Raw genomic sequence first — 12054 nt, 5'->3', positions numbered from 1 at the left:
CATTAACTGTGGAGGTGTAAATGATAGCTGCTTTCACAATTTGATATGAGAGGCTTCAAGAACATCACTGTCCATTGATTTGCTATAGACAATATCGGAAACCCTTCCTTTATGAGGATCATCAGACTGTGTTACAGCTTTGGTCCTGTTAAATGGTAAATACATCAGTCACCAATACTTTAGCATGAATCAGGATTCCATTTTTAACCAACTGACAGTATTCTGAGAAAGGTACTTTGTACTCTGCTTTAAATAAGAGTGAGGCAAGGGATAAACAGATTTAGAAAAAGAGAGCAGAACTGGAGGACTGATAGAGTGGAGGAAAGAAAAGGAGTTTCATTACAGAGGCAGCAGCAAGGTGAAAGAAGCTACTACTGGCTAAAGAAGCTAAACTGGCTTCACAGATTGGCCCAGGACCAGCCTGAAGGATGAAATGTGACCTGGTTTCCATATTCATTCCTGCATTAGGTCACAGACATTATGAGGTTTTGGATCAAAGTGCCTTAAACATTGTAGGTGATATTAAGACTCACTTCAGCAAAGAGTCGAGAAGTAATTCAGGTTTCAGGGCTTGTTTGCAACTGGCTTAGGAGTGGCATCAAGACCTCCATTTATTTCCATTAGGCCCTTTGTCAGTTCCATCTTATGCTTCCTTCACACTTTCTAAGTTCCATATTCAGGGAAAGAGATGCTGCTGGCTTCTGGGAATTCTTCCATGAGAGCAAGGAAGTTTATTTCCCAAAAGCTCGTTATTTCCATTAGGCCCTTTGTCAGTTCCATCTTATGCTTCCTTCACACTTTCTAAGTTCCACATTCAGGGAAAGAGATGCTGCTGGCTTCTGGGAATTCTTCCATGAGAGCAAGGAAGTTTATTTCCCAAAAGCTCGCAGAAAATCATCTTCTCATGGACCATTGTCCATGATTTGGTCACTTGCCAGTTCCTGAATCATTTCCTGCAGTGGGGAAGCACCAAATGTTGATTGTCATAGACCTGAACCAAGAACCAATCACTATAGCAATGGAGATAAGATTGGGTTAAACAAATATGACCCACCTATGGAGCTGGAGGTGGGGTCAATTGTCTTCCATGCCAAAGGACATAGCTGATACCCAGTGGGAGAGAGACAACAAATAATGTCCATTTTGCTACTCTTCCACTGGTTTTAGATTTTGACAGATATAGAGAGTAAAGAAAAAAGGAACTACCATTACTGAGTGCCCCTGATATTTTGCATACGCTAACTCATTCAAGCCTTACAACATATTTTGTGCTAAGAATTATGGTTTCCATTTTACTGATAAGAACACAGACATCTATTAACATACCTATACATAGCTAGTAAGTGACAGAGCTGAAGCACAAACCTGGGTCTCCCCCTATCAAAATATTCTTACCAACTGTTGTCGAATAGGTTATTGCCAATCTGTTGCCTAAGAAATCTGTTGGTTATGAGACACAGAACATAATTCATTTCAACAAGCATTTATTGAATACCCACTCTTTGCATGTGCAGCACACTGTTAGGCCTTGTTTTTCCCTGGGTAAGGTTCATCCAAAGCCAACACAAATTTCCAGTCTGTATAAAGGAAGAATGATTAGGTAGCAAAAGACAAAGAAGTATAGAAATATTTATTCAGTTCATTTGGGAAATCTTTATTGAGCATATACTCTGTGCCAATCATTGGGTTAGCTGCCACTTGCTTAATATGAAGGTCACAAGCAGAAATGCCTATATTCAAGCAGTAAAAAGTGTGACAGGGAAATTGGTAAAGGCGAAGACTGGGGTGTGCATGCTCCATCCAAAGGCAGGCAAAATTCATGCAGCCCATTTGTCAAAATTCATCAAATTGCAAACTTAAGATCTATGCATTTTACTGTAATTTATACTTCAATAAAAAGATAAAAATGTACAAAGTAAAATGACCTATTAGGGCCATTAAAAAGTAAACTTTTGACCTTACTCAACTCACTTTTATCTCCTTAATATGGTCCACTTTAAAATTAATTTATCTCGTGGACTAATCATCATGAACTGTCATCATTTGGGTTAAAAGTACACTTGATAAAGCCACGCATAAAGTTCTATAGCTCATCTCTCTTCTGTTGAATAATTCACTTTTTTTTTAAAATCCTAAATATGGTTTCCGTTTTAGTAATGGGAATGCCATGAATTTGGGAATGTTTGGTGAATTCAAGTGACACCTAGTCAATTAACATTTTCAGTTACTAAAGGTGTTGTTATTTACTTTAGGGTTAAAATTCTTTTCTTTTTTTTTGTTGAAAAGTCCATTCATAAAACTTTTATTCCAGTTGCATGAACTTAATACATGTGTTCTTAACAATTACACTTGGATTGTTCATGAAAATAAGACATTAAACAAAGCCTGCCATCATCTCAAGTGATTTCACTGTCAACTATTTTTACAGCACATGCATGTTAGGTAAGTATCAAAAAAAAATCACAAAAGCAAAAAAACCTGAAAAAAGTTAAATACATGGGTTTTTTTGTTTTACTGCTGTGCTTGATATACATGAAGTAAAGGATATCAAGCAATTCATCTTTATTGCATCTTTACTTTTTTACATTTGTTCTTAGGTTGCCTAAACATTTAAATACAAATAAAATGAGTGTAGCAAAAATAATGAAGGCAAACAGCAGGTAACTTTACAGATAATGGAATGTGAACTGTTTCTGCCCTTATCCAGAGTAAGCCGGGTCACAACTTTGTGTACAGGAACACTTCTGCAGCTGTAGTCAAAGGTGTGCACACTGAGAATGAGTATTCCGCAGAGACACATGGCTTGACATGTAGCATCCAAGGGATATCTGTTCTACCACAGCCTTCTAAGTGCTCCAGAGCTTAAAGTACCCATGATAATTACACCTGTAACTGGAACCAGTTATTCCTTTTATTCCCCACCGGGACAAGCCAATATGTAGGCAGTTTTCTTTGCTTAGAACATGGAAGCAGTTTTAACACTGGCCCTTGTGAAGCCACAATGTACCAAAAGTACCCTGGCAAACATTTTTAACTTGTATAAAAATCCCCACATTGGCCACCTCAAGATGAAAACATACAACTCCCTAAATGTTAACTGGCTCTACTCCCAGTAGATTAAACATAAAAACCATATGGGAAATATAGAAATTCAAATAAAAGTAACATAAACCTGTCATAAATTGTAAATAAAAAACTATTTGTGGGACAGCATGGATGACAAATGGTCTACTGTGTAAATTTTAGAGCGAGGCAGACAAAAGTTGGAAGCTTGGTTAATTTTTCCCTCCTTCTCCTGATTCAGCTTCGTCCCCTTGGGTATCCGAGGTCCATAATGTTAAGTTGTCTCTCAGTAATTGCATTATTCACGTGCTGTCTTTGTATAACTCTTCTTCACTTTATGTATTGAGCTCAGCAATGGCTTCATGAAAAGCTGTCTTTGCAAGAGAGCAGGTATTCTCTGGGGTGTTCAGAATCTCATCATAGAACTCAGAGAAGTGAAGAGCCGGACCCAATCTGATAGGATGTGCATTGGCTGCATTTCCTTTCTGCTGATTTCAAAAGCTTCTTGTAGGTTCTTGATATGCTTGTTGTGACTGATCCATGATCCCTTTCTTGTCATCACCAGCAGCAACCTCAGCCAAGTCACAGTAGTAATCTTTCATTTTCAAATAGAAGACTTTGCTCTCTGCTTGTGAAGTTTTGGGGATCAGGAACTTTTCCAAGAAACAGTACATCATTGCAGATATCTCTTAGCTCAGTCTCAATTTTCTCTCTGTATTCTCGAACCATTTGCTGTTTTTTCTCAGCACCTTCCGTCTTTTGTTCAATATTTGAGATGACCCTCCAAGATGACCTATGGGCTGCTATGAGTTTTATGAGCAACTAAGAAAAGACTCCTCTCGTCATTGGATAATTCAGCTCCTTGCTCAGTTACAGACTTCATGCTGGCTGCCATATCATCATATCAGTCGGCCTGCTTGGCCAGTTTGGATTTCCACACCAGCTCATATTTATCCATGATTGGGTGTTCTGTGTGTGGAGTTGGTGGCAGCAGACGGATGGGGACTCAGCAATCTCTGGGTGGTGGCAGCGGTGAGGCTTGGGGTTAAAATTTTCTGAAAGAGTTATTTTCTTTTTTGGTCAAGTAAGCAGAATATTTTGTTTCTACAATAGTTAATTAGGAATAAACCTATTAGGCACACTGATATTGATATTGTACATATGGCTTCCTTTCTCTCTTGCCCTGTTGGTTCTCAGATTCTTCGTTTGATTAAAAAAGTTTTAGTCTTTACCTCAAACCCAGTCTTCCCAGGGCCTCAGAGACTGATCTTTTGGTTGTTTGATGTAACTAAGTTGGCTCCATGATGACTGACCTGGTATTTTCCAGCTAAAATTACCCACCATGCAGCCAGCAGGGTCAGTCATTAAGACACATGAATCACCAGGTCGTCTGAACCATGGTCTGGTTTTCTTGTTGTTATGGGGATGGAGCCTGAGTTCACTGGAGACGAGTTCCTTAACAGGAAAGATAGTAAACTGCTCCTTAATTCAGCCTTGCATCAAGTCACCTGGGATAGGAAAGTTCATGAATAAATAAAAAGAGCTTGGCTTTTTCTACCTGTGTCCCTACAGAAGGAAGAGGCCCAAGGCTAGGCTTGGAAACCCTTGCCAGCTGAGCTGTATTAACAATTCTGTTCTCTTTGATTTGTTGACCCTCCTAACTACGGTATAAGCCGTATTAGATATGGTATTCAAGTATTTCAAATGGCTTGATGTTTAGCAGGATATCAAATTTATTGCATGCTTTTGTGGAAAATATTGTTGTTTCACTCTATCAACCATCAGGCCAGAATGGGCAGCCCAGAGGATTATGGTTCATAGTTTTGGTTCTTGGCAAACTTCTTCTCATTTTCTTTTTGATTCACTGTCTGGCTAACTTCTTTTGCTCTTATGCTCCACTAGACTTGGATGAGCAATTTTATTTACAGTCCAGAGAAAAGGATTTTTAAGTGGAGTTCACCAGAGGCAGACCCAGAGACCAAGATTCATGTTAAAGTTGTTTATTAGGAAGAATTCCTGGGAAGAGACAATAGGGGAGTGGGGAGGTTGGATCAGGAACAGGAAGAATTCGGTCAAGAGGGCAGGATCAAGCACAGTCCCAACAAGGGACAGCTTCAGATCCGCAGGGGAGCTCAGGAGAATATGGTTATCTAAAACAGAGATCAGTGGTTAAAGTCTATCTTAGGACTAGATAAATTCCCAGGCTCTTCTGGCCCTCTGTGTTTGCAGAAGAAGGTAGCTCTGGTAGCCTGAGGAAGTCCTTGGACAAAGGGACCCAGGTTTTGATTGTTGTGAGTGAAAGCATCATGGGAGTCTGTATGCATAAAAACTGTGATGCGCATGAAAAGGAATCCGAGAGGATATGGGAGAAGCACGAACATCTGCCTAGTAGCAGGTATCTATTTTAGGTTAGGGCCTGTGATGGGACAAAGATGGTCCCTTCCTTCTTTCCTCTTCTCTTCCTCCTTTCTTGCCTTCTTTTCCCCTTTTCTCCCTGTTCTCCAAACAAGTTTCTGAATAGTGGGCTGATTTTGCTGAATCTCTCTAGCAGGCTGATTTTTGGTTTTAATTTTAAACCACCTGGCTAATTTCCAGATTGTGCCCTTGGCAAGGGCAATATTTTGAAGATTCTTTTTTTCCAATCTTATTTTATTGTTAAAAGAATATCAAATCAAGCTGTTGTGAGATTCCCTCAGGCTTTTCTTGGTTCCTTTCATAGCAGGCAAGTTACACAATGTTTGACTACCTTTCCTGTCCTCTCAGTCTTAACCTATCTTGCCATTACTCGTATTCACCTTGGAGATCTTGAGTTTATATTTCAGTGTATGTCTAGGGCCTATAGACTTTAGAAATACTTAGAAATGCTTTTGGCTACAAGTAACACAACAACAAAAAAGCAAAAACAAAGGAGACTACAGCAGCTTAAACAAATAAAATCCATTTGTCTTTCAGGGAAATAAAAAAAGAAGCAGTCGGTGGAATGGCTGGATAATATCTAGAACCCAGGATCTTTTTCTTTCTTTCTCCTTTTTTTTTCTTTCTTTCTTTCTGACATCTTTACTGTGTTGCCTTTCATCCATCACTGTATAGGGACAAGACAACTGTCATATTTTAAGGCACCATACCCACATTCAAGGAAGAAAGAAAAAGGAAGGAATAGTGCTTACGCCATGTACTCCTTTTGCTAGAAAAGCAAAAGCTCTTCTAGAATCCCTCACCAGATTTTTCCTTATACCTGGTTGAGCAGAACTTGACCACCTGGCCTCCCCAACAATAAGAGAAGCTGGGAAAGCAAGTGCCTAGTGACAAGAAGATGACAAGGGAAAGGAGATGAGAATGGATGCTGGACTAGCCAGTGAGCAGTATCTGCAAGAGGTACTGTGGAAATACTTGAATTGGTAAAAATATTTAAATTTCACCCAATAACTTTGTAGCTCAAAAGAAGTAGCTATTCTAGACTTTTCATTGTGTTGTACAAAGTTATATATGTATTCCTGTATAGTAAAATATATATTATGTATTATACATTAATATAAATATATTTATAAATATACATTTATATCTTTGCAGGAGATATTCAGAGTATTGACTATACATATTAGCTTTTGTTTAATACATTTCATCTAAGCACGTGATCAGTATATATTTTGAGTGAATAATAAATAATGCTGAGAAAATATGAAACCACATATTTTTTCCATCATTGTTATACTTATTAGCAAGAAAATCACATAGTATTCAGTGGCTGCTTCCCAAGTAAGCTAACTTCTCAATAAAAGAAATTTGTCTTCACTTTGGAACACACTTGTGTTATTTTCAAACTGTTGAAGAAAACACATTTAAATAATAATCCCATCAAAATAATCACACACTAGTGTCCATTCAAGTAGAATGTTCATTTTCAATAGTGCCATCTTTTTGTCATTTGAGATTTCCACTTCTCTGGGGGTTGCTTACACATCCATATCCCTGAGGGATGCCTCAAAGAAAAAACATAGGCAGTTAATAAGAGGAGGATGAGGAAGGGTATGGATTTTTCTTTAATTGCAAAACCTGTGGGAGTCCAGTATTACTCATTATATGATTTAATGTAAATAAATGCAATTTAATTTGTAATGTAATTAAAGACGGTATAAATGGTTCTATTGCAATGCTGGCATTTTACTCAGAGCCCTTTCTTCTGACATCATTGGCCAATGATTTATGGGTTTTCCATGGCTTCCATAACTTGTCTGGCTCTCACCAATTGGTCTCTGAGATATAAGAGTGGCTGGTTTACCTGGGAAATGGTGATGCAAAGTCTGTGGCTGCCGAGCTTTGTTCTTACATCTAATGTAGTCAGCTAGATTCTGCTCCAGGAAGAGATAAAAATGAGAAATCACCAGAACACTTAATTTCTAAGAGGCAGCCAGCTGCATACTGACCTTCAACTCCTAAGGGTAACCCTGCCAAAATGATACGGTTGCTTGGTTTCCAGAGTCAAAGTTGCTGATAAAGCCTAAGGATTTCCTTCCAGTAGAGTGTGTGTGTGTGTGTGTGTGTGTGTGTGAGAGAGAGAGAGAGAGAGAGAGACAAAGAGAGAGACTTTCACTCAGAAGACAAGGGATGTGTGCACAAGTGCATGTGTGTGTGAGAGAAAAAGAAGAGAGACCGGGAAGTGAGGGTGGAGGACACCACGGTTGGCACAGTAGAGGGGGCCCCACTGTCTTTATTTTCAGGCCCCAATGGAGGCTATCGGTCTTCCTTCAGAAACCCATTTCTCAGCCTAGGTAAAAACTTTCCCTGGTAGACTACGGGCCATTAACATCCTGTTCTTCTAGGGAGGGGAAAACAAGAAAATGTAAAGCAAGATTTCAGGCTAGAAAAGAGCTTTCCTTGAAACTAAGTTTTGGTGGAAGGTGAAAGCAGGCCTGGAAACATATGTGTTGTAGTGATTATCTTTTATGGCCATTAACCTAGAAAAAATACATTAGAGAAAAACATCTCCAAACATGTTCAGTTTATTGGGGAATAGAACATAGGATTATAATCTGGAATGTACACCATGGCAAGCCACAAATGTGCTCAGTGAGGGAGGGTAGAGAAAGCTCTTCTTGGCAAAAAGGGAAGAGGGTCATGTAAGCTGCTTGGAGAGAGTTCTTTGGTTTCAAAGGCTCAAAGTCAGATTTGTGGACAGTTCATTGACTGAGATGCTGTCACTGGGCAGTTTCTTCTAGAAGCATCTTATCTAAATTACTGCAGTTCTAAAGAACATATAATGACAACTTTGAAACAGAAACATGTGCATATATGCAAAGCAGGAGGTGTGTGAAGGACATGAAAGACCTAAAGGGATTTCTGATGGGTTTTTAGAAGGTCCTTGGAAACAGTTCTTAGACAAGCAAGAACGAGTCCCCTCCTTCGTGCCCTTCCTGGCCCTATTTTGTCTGGGTCTGACAGAAGGTGCTTTCATCAACTTTCATATTGCTTAACATCAAAACACCTCTGTAACTTATTAATTTGGGGTTTTGTGGGACAGGAAAGGGGAAGGATATGGGAAGAATAAGGAACAAAGAGAGAGAAAGTGCAGAGAACTTTGATGGCCATTAAAGCTTGATAATGTTGGATTTGCCCTGCCCCCCCTTTTTTTTTTTTTTTTTTTTTTTTTGGTTTTCATTTGTTTTAGCATTTCATAAATAGATCACATGTTCATAGTAGAGAAGTGGATCTGTTAGGCAAATTTCCCAGGTGGAAATTTGCAAGTTCTGAAGAAAAAATACTCTTTTTTCTGCTTAATTCCTTCTGGCAGAATTTCACACAAACAGACTGCTATGTGACTTTTTGGAACTGTTGACTAAACCAAGCTCGAAGGGAAACGAAAGTGTCTTTGGTCTCTGCACAACCACTGCTTTATTTCTTCCTTCTGCTGTTTACCAACTTAATGCATCAGTGCTGACAGTTGAAGGCTGAAGATTAGATTAAAGGAAGGTTTCTACTGCATTTTAAGATTATGTTAAACACTTGAACACATTGCAATTCTTCAGGGCAGAAATGACTCCTGTAATCTTTCATCAAGATTTATGACCAACATTTCCTTCACTGACAGTATCACAAAGCTACAGTGGCCAGGAAATATTTTCAGACACATGGGCAAGGGGATATAATTATATTCTCCAGTGGAAGTTGTGTCTTCCAGTTGCCTTTTTCTTCCCCCTCCTGAAAATGGTGACTTCTGGTTACCCTCAAGGGTACTATGACTTCATGAAACATTACTTCAGTCTCTTGCCATTCTTGCCACATAATTGTCAACATCACAACGGGACTCTAGAGAATTCCCACCCAGAAGGCCCTCAGCAGATGCGCCCACTGGATTGTGAACTTCCCAGCCTCCATAACTGTGCCCCAAGTTCATCACCTCCTTTTAGACTGAGATCTGCCAAGTTTTCAAGCATTGCTCTTGAAGATCTCAGAAAGACCCTTAAAACAAGGCTGTGAATGGTGTGTGTGTTTATCATGAACTGAATGAATTCCCAGAATGGTGGTTTCACTCAGTGCAGACAAGTGGCTCTTAGGACTGGTATTCTCCTACTTGTGGATGTGAGATGGGTGGCTTCCTTTGAACTCGCTTCAGTAATAAAATTTAGGACAAACAAACATCTGATTCAATTATAACTTACCAATCCATATCCAAGCAAGGTAAAAGGAAAAACCAACCTGTCATTTGTGGTAATCATTTCAAAATGTATACATACATCAAAACACCATGTTTACACATACGTTTTTACTCAGTACAAACCATTCTTCAGCACCTCTGCAAAACATCTATGTTTGTTTGCTCTGTGCTTTTTGGGCTTTATTATTTGAAAGCTGTGTAGGCAACAGTGTACAAGAGGATTTCAAGGAAAGCATGCTGCTTTTTTTGGAGATGCTGAAGGTTACTTTGCTGTCTGCACAACAGATATAACTATGAATAGTTCGTTGACTGAACCTCTGTATGTTCCTGTGAAATTTCATGATCTTCCAAGTGAAAAACATGAGAGCACGAACACTGATACAGAAAAAACTCCCAAAAAGCCTCTTTGAAGGTTCAGTAATATCATGGAGATTTGACAGCTTCCCTCAAGCCATGCATTGGAAATGAAGTTGTCTCCTACGTCTATCCTACAGTGAATGAAACTGTCACTTTAGAAACCCTGCATTGTGGTTGCAGAGGAGGACCCAGGAGAGATGGTGAATTTCTCTTCATATGGAAATCAGATTTCTCTCTTCTGGAAGATTAGAGGGGAAACAACATTCTGGGCCAGCACCCATTACTGTGCAGGGAGACTTGGGCTTTATTAGAATTGATGATCAATTGAATTTAGATTTCTGAGCCTGCAGCTCTCTTTTAGTACTGGTCTTCATTTTTCTTTACAGAAAATCTTTTCTCCTTCTTCAGTCTAGCTTTGTGCATATGTCCTGAAAACAGAACAATTACCAGTGTTTTTCATGAGGGCTTTTGCTGGTAGAGGAAATCAACCTCTCCTTTCACTTTCATGTTCAGATGAGAAAGCTGGAAGGATGGAAAGCATTTCTATCTTTCTCATTCTTGCTTTTTTCTCTTGTTCATGTTCATTTCTTGCCTCTTCTATTTTTATTTTTCTGCTGCATTTATATCTTAAAGCTTCCTTTAGGTCAAACCCTGTTATCTATTTCTTTGCTTTGCCTCCCTCACCCCTGTGCTCAAGAGGAAACCCCCTCTCCTGGGAGGAGGAAAGGGATAGAATAGAGAAAGAGCATGAAGTAAAATCAACAGTGTTAGCAACATCTGCTTTCCAGCTGAGCTGGTTGGCTCTATTTTCCACATACATCCAGAATCCGACCACTTATTGCCTCTGCTGCTACTGCTATAGCTTGAACCATCACCATCACTTGCCTAAATTATCACATTAGCCTTCTACATGGTCACCCTCCTTCTACCAGTGCCCTTATCCAGTTAACTCATCAGCTAGGGCGATCCTTTTAAAAGTTAAATTAGTCCTCTGGTCACAATCCTGCAATGGCTTCCCATCCTGCTCAGAATAAATTCCAAATTCTTTACAATGGCCTATTCGACTCCAGATGACATAACCCCTTGTTGATTCCCAAGTCTTAGCTCCTGTCACTCCTCCCTGGGTCACTCCACTCCAGACACTCTGTTCCCCTTGCTCCTCCGTCTTTGGGTCTTTCACGGTTACTCACCCCTCTGCCTGGACAGCTCGTCCACTACTTCCTTCATGTCTCTGCATGAGTTTCAAACTCATTTTTTTTGGCGGGGGGTGGTAGGGGGCTGGCCAGTACAGGGATCTGAACCCTTGATCTTGGTGGCTACACTCTAACAAACTGAGCTAACCAGCCAGCCCCCAACCTCTCATCAAAACCCATCTAGAAGAAACTCTAAAAGGCACCCCCTTTTATTTTGTGTCCCCTTTATTTAGCAGCTATCACTGACATATAATTATTTGCTTATTGGTTTATGTCTGTCCCCAGACTGGAATGTAGAATGTAAGGATTTGGCTATATCCCCAGCATCTAATACAGTGTCTGGCACATTTAGCATAAGTATTCATGGACTGAGTAACTTAAAAGTCATGATGCTTGCAAAATATGTAGCCTTTGGCCAAGCTCCCTTTCTGTGACATTTGTGTGTTGTAAGGCCACACATCCTATGGCAGCAAGCCACACTGGAATGCTGAGGCCCTGACTGGGAGCCAGCTACTTTCCCCTCAGTAGCAGCTCTGTAAGCCTGTAAGCCTGACTGCTTGCTTTTCCCTCATTTACTGGACACAAAGAGCTGCCCAGTTATTGATTTAAGCATTTTCCAACTGGAACAGTATGTGCCTGCCCTTTCCTTATGTCCCAGTGCCAGGGACTGTACCTGTTGGTTGCATTTCTAGTTCTTATTCATAGTCATGATTTCACCCCACCTGAGTACTTTTACGCTTGGGTGGGCAGTCTCGGAAATTGCAGGTTACCCTTGGCTTCTTGCAAATT

General features: G+C 39.9%; 2 pseudogenes; one reads left to right on the top strand and one right to left on the bottom strand.

Annotated features, from left to right (window-relative positions):
- Nucleotides 1-3275: 3275 nt before the first annotated feature.
- On the bottom strand, nt 3276-4045 carry LOC103605729 (annotated as a pseudogene).
- Nucleotides 4046-9264: 5219 nt separating this feature from the next.
- LOC103605730 lies at nt 9265-10212 on the top strand (annotated as a pseudogene).
- Nucleotides 10213-12054: the final 1842 nt, after the last annotated feature.

The sequence above is a fragment of the Galeopterus variegatus genome, unplaced genomic scaffold, assembly GCF_000696425.1.
Source record: "Galeopterus variegatus unplaced genomic scaffold, G_variegatus-3.0.2 Scaffold6032, whole genome shotgun sequence".
NCBI classification, from domain to species: domain Eukaryota; kingdom Metazoa; phylum Chordata; class Mammalia; order Dermoptera; family Cynocephalidae; genus Galeopterus; species Galeopterus variegatus.
The sequence above is the reverse complement of the archived record's forward strand: the minus strand, read 5'-3'. Positions and strand labels throughout refer to the sequence as shown.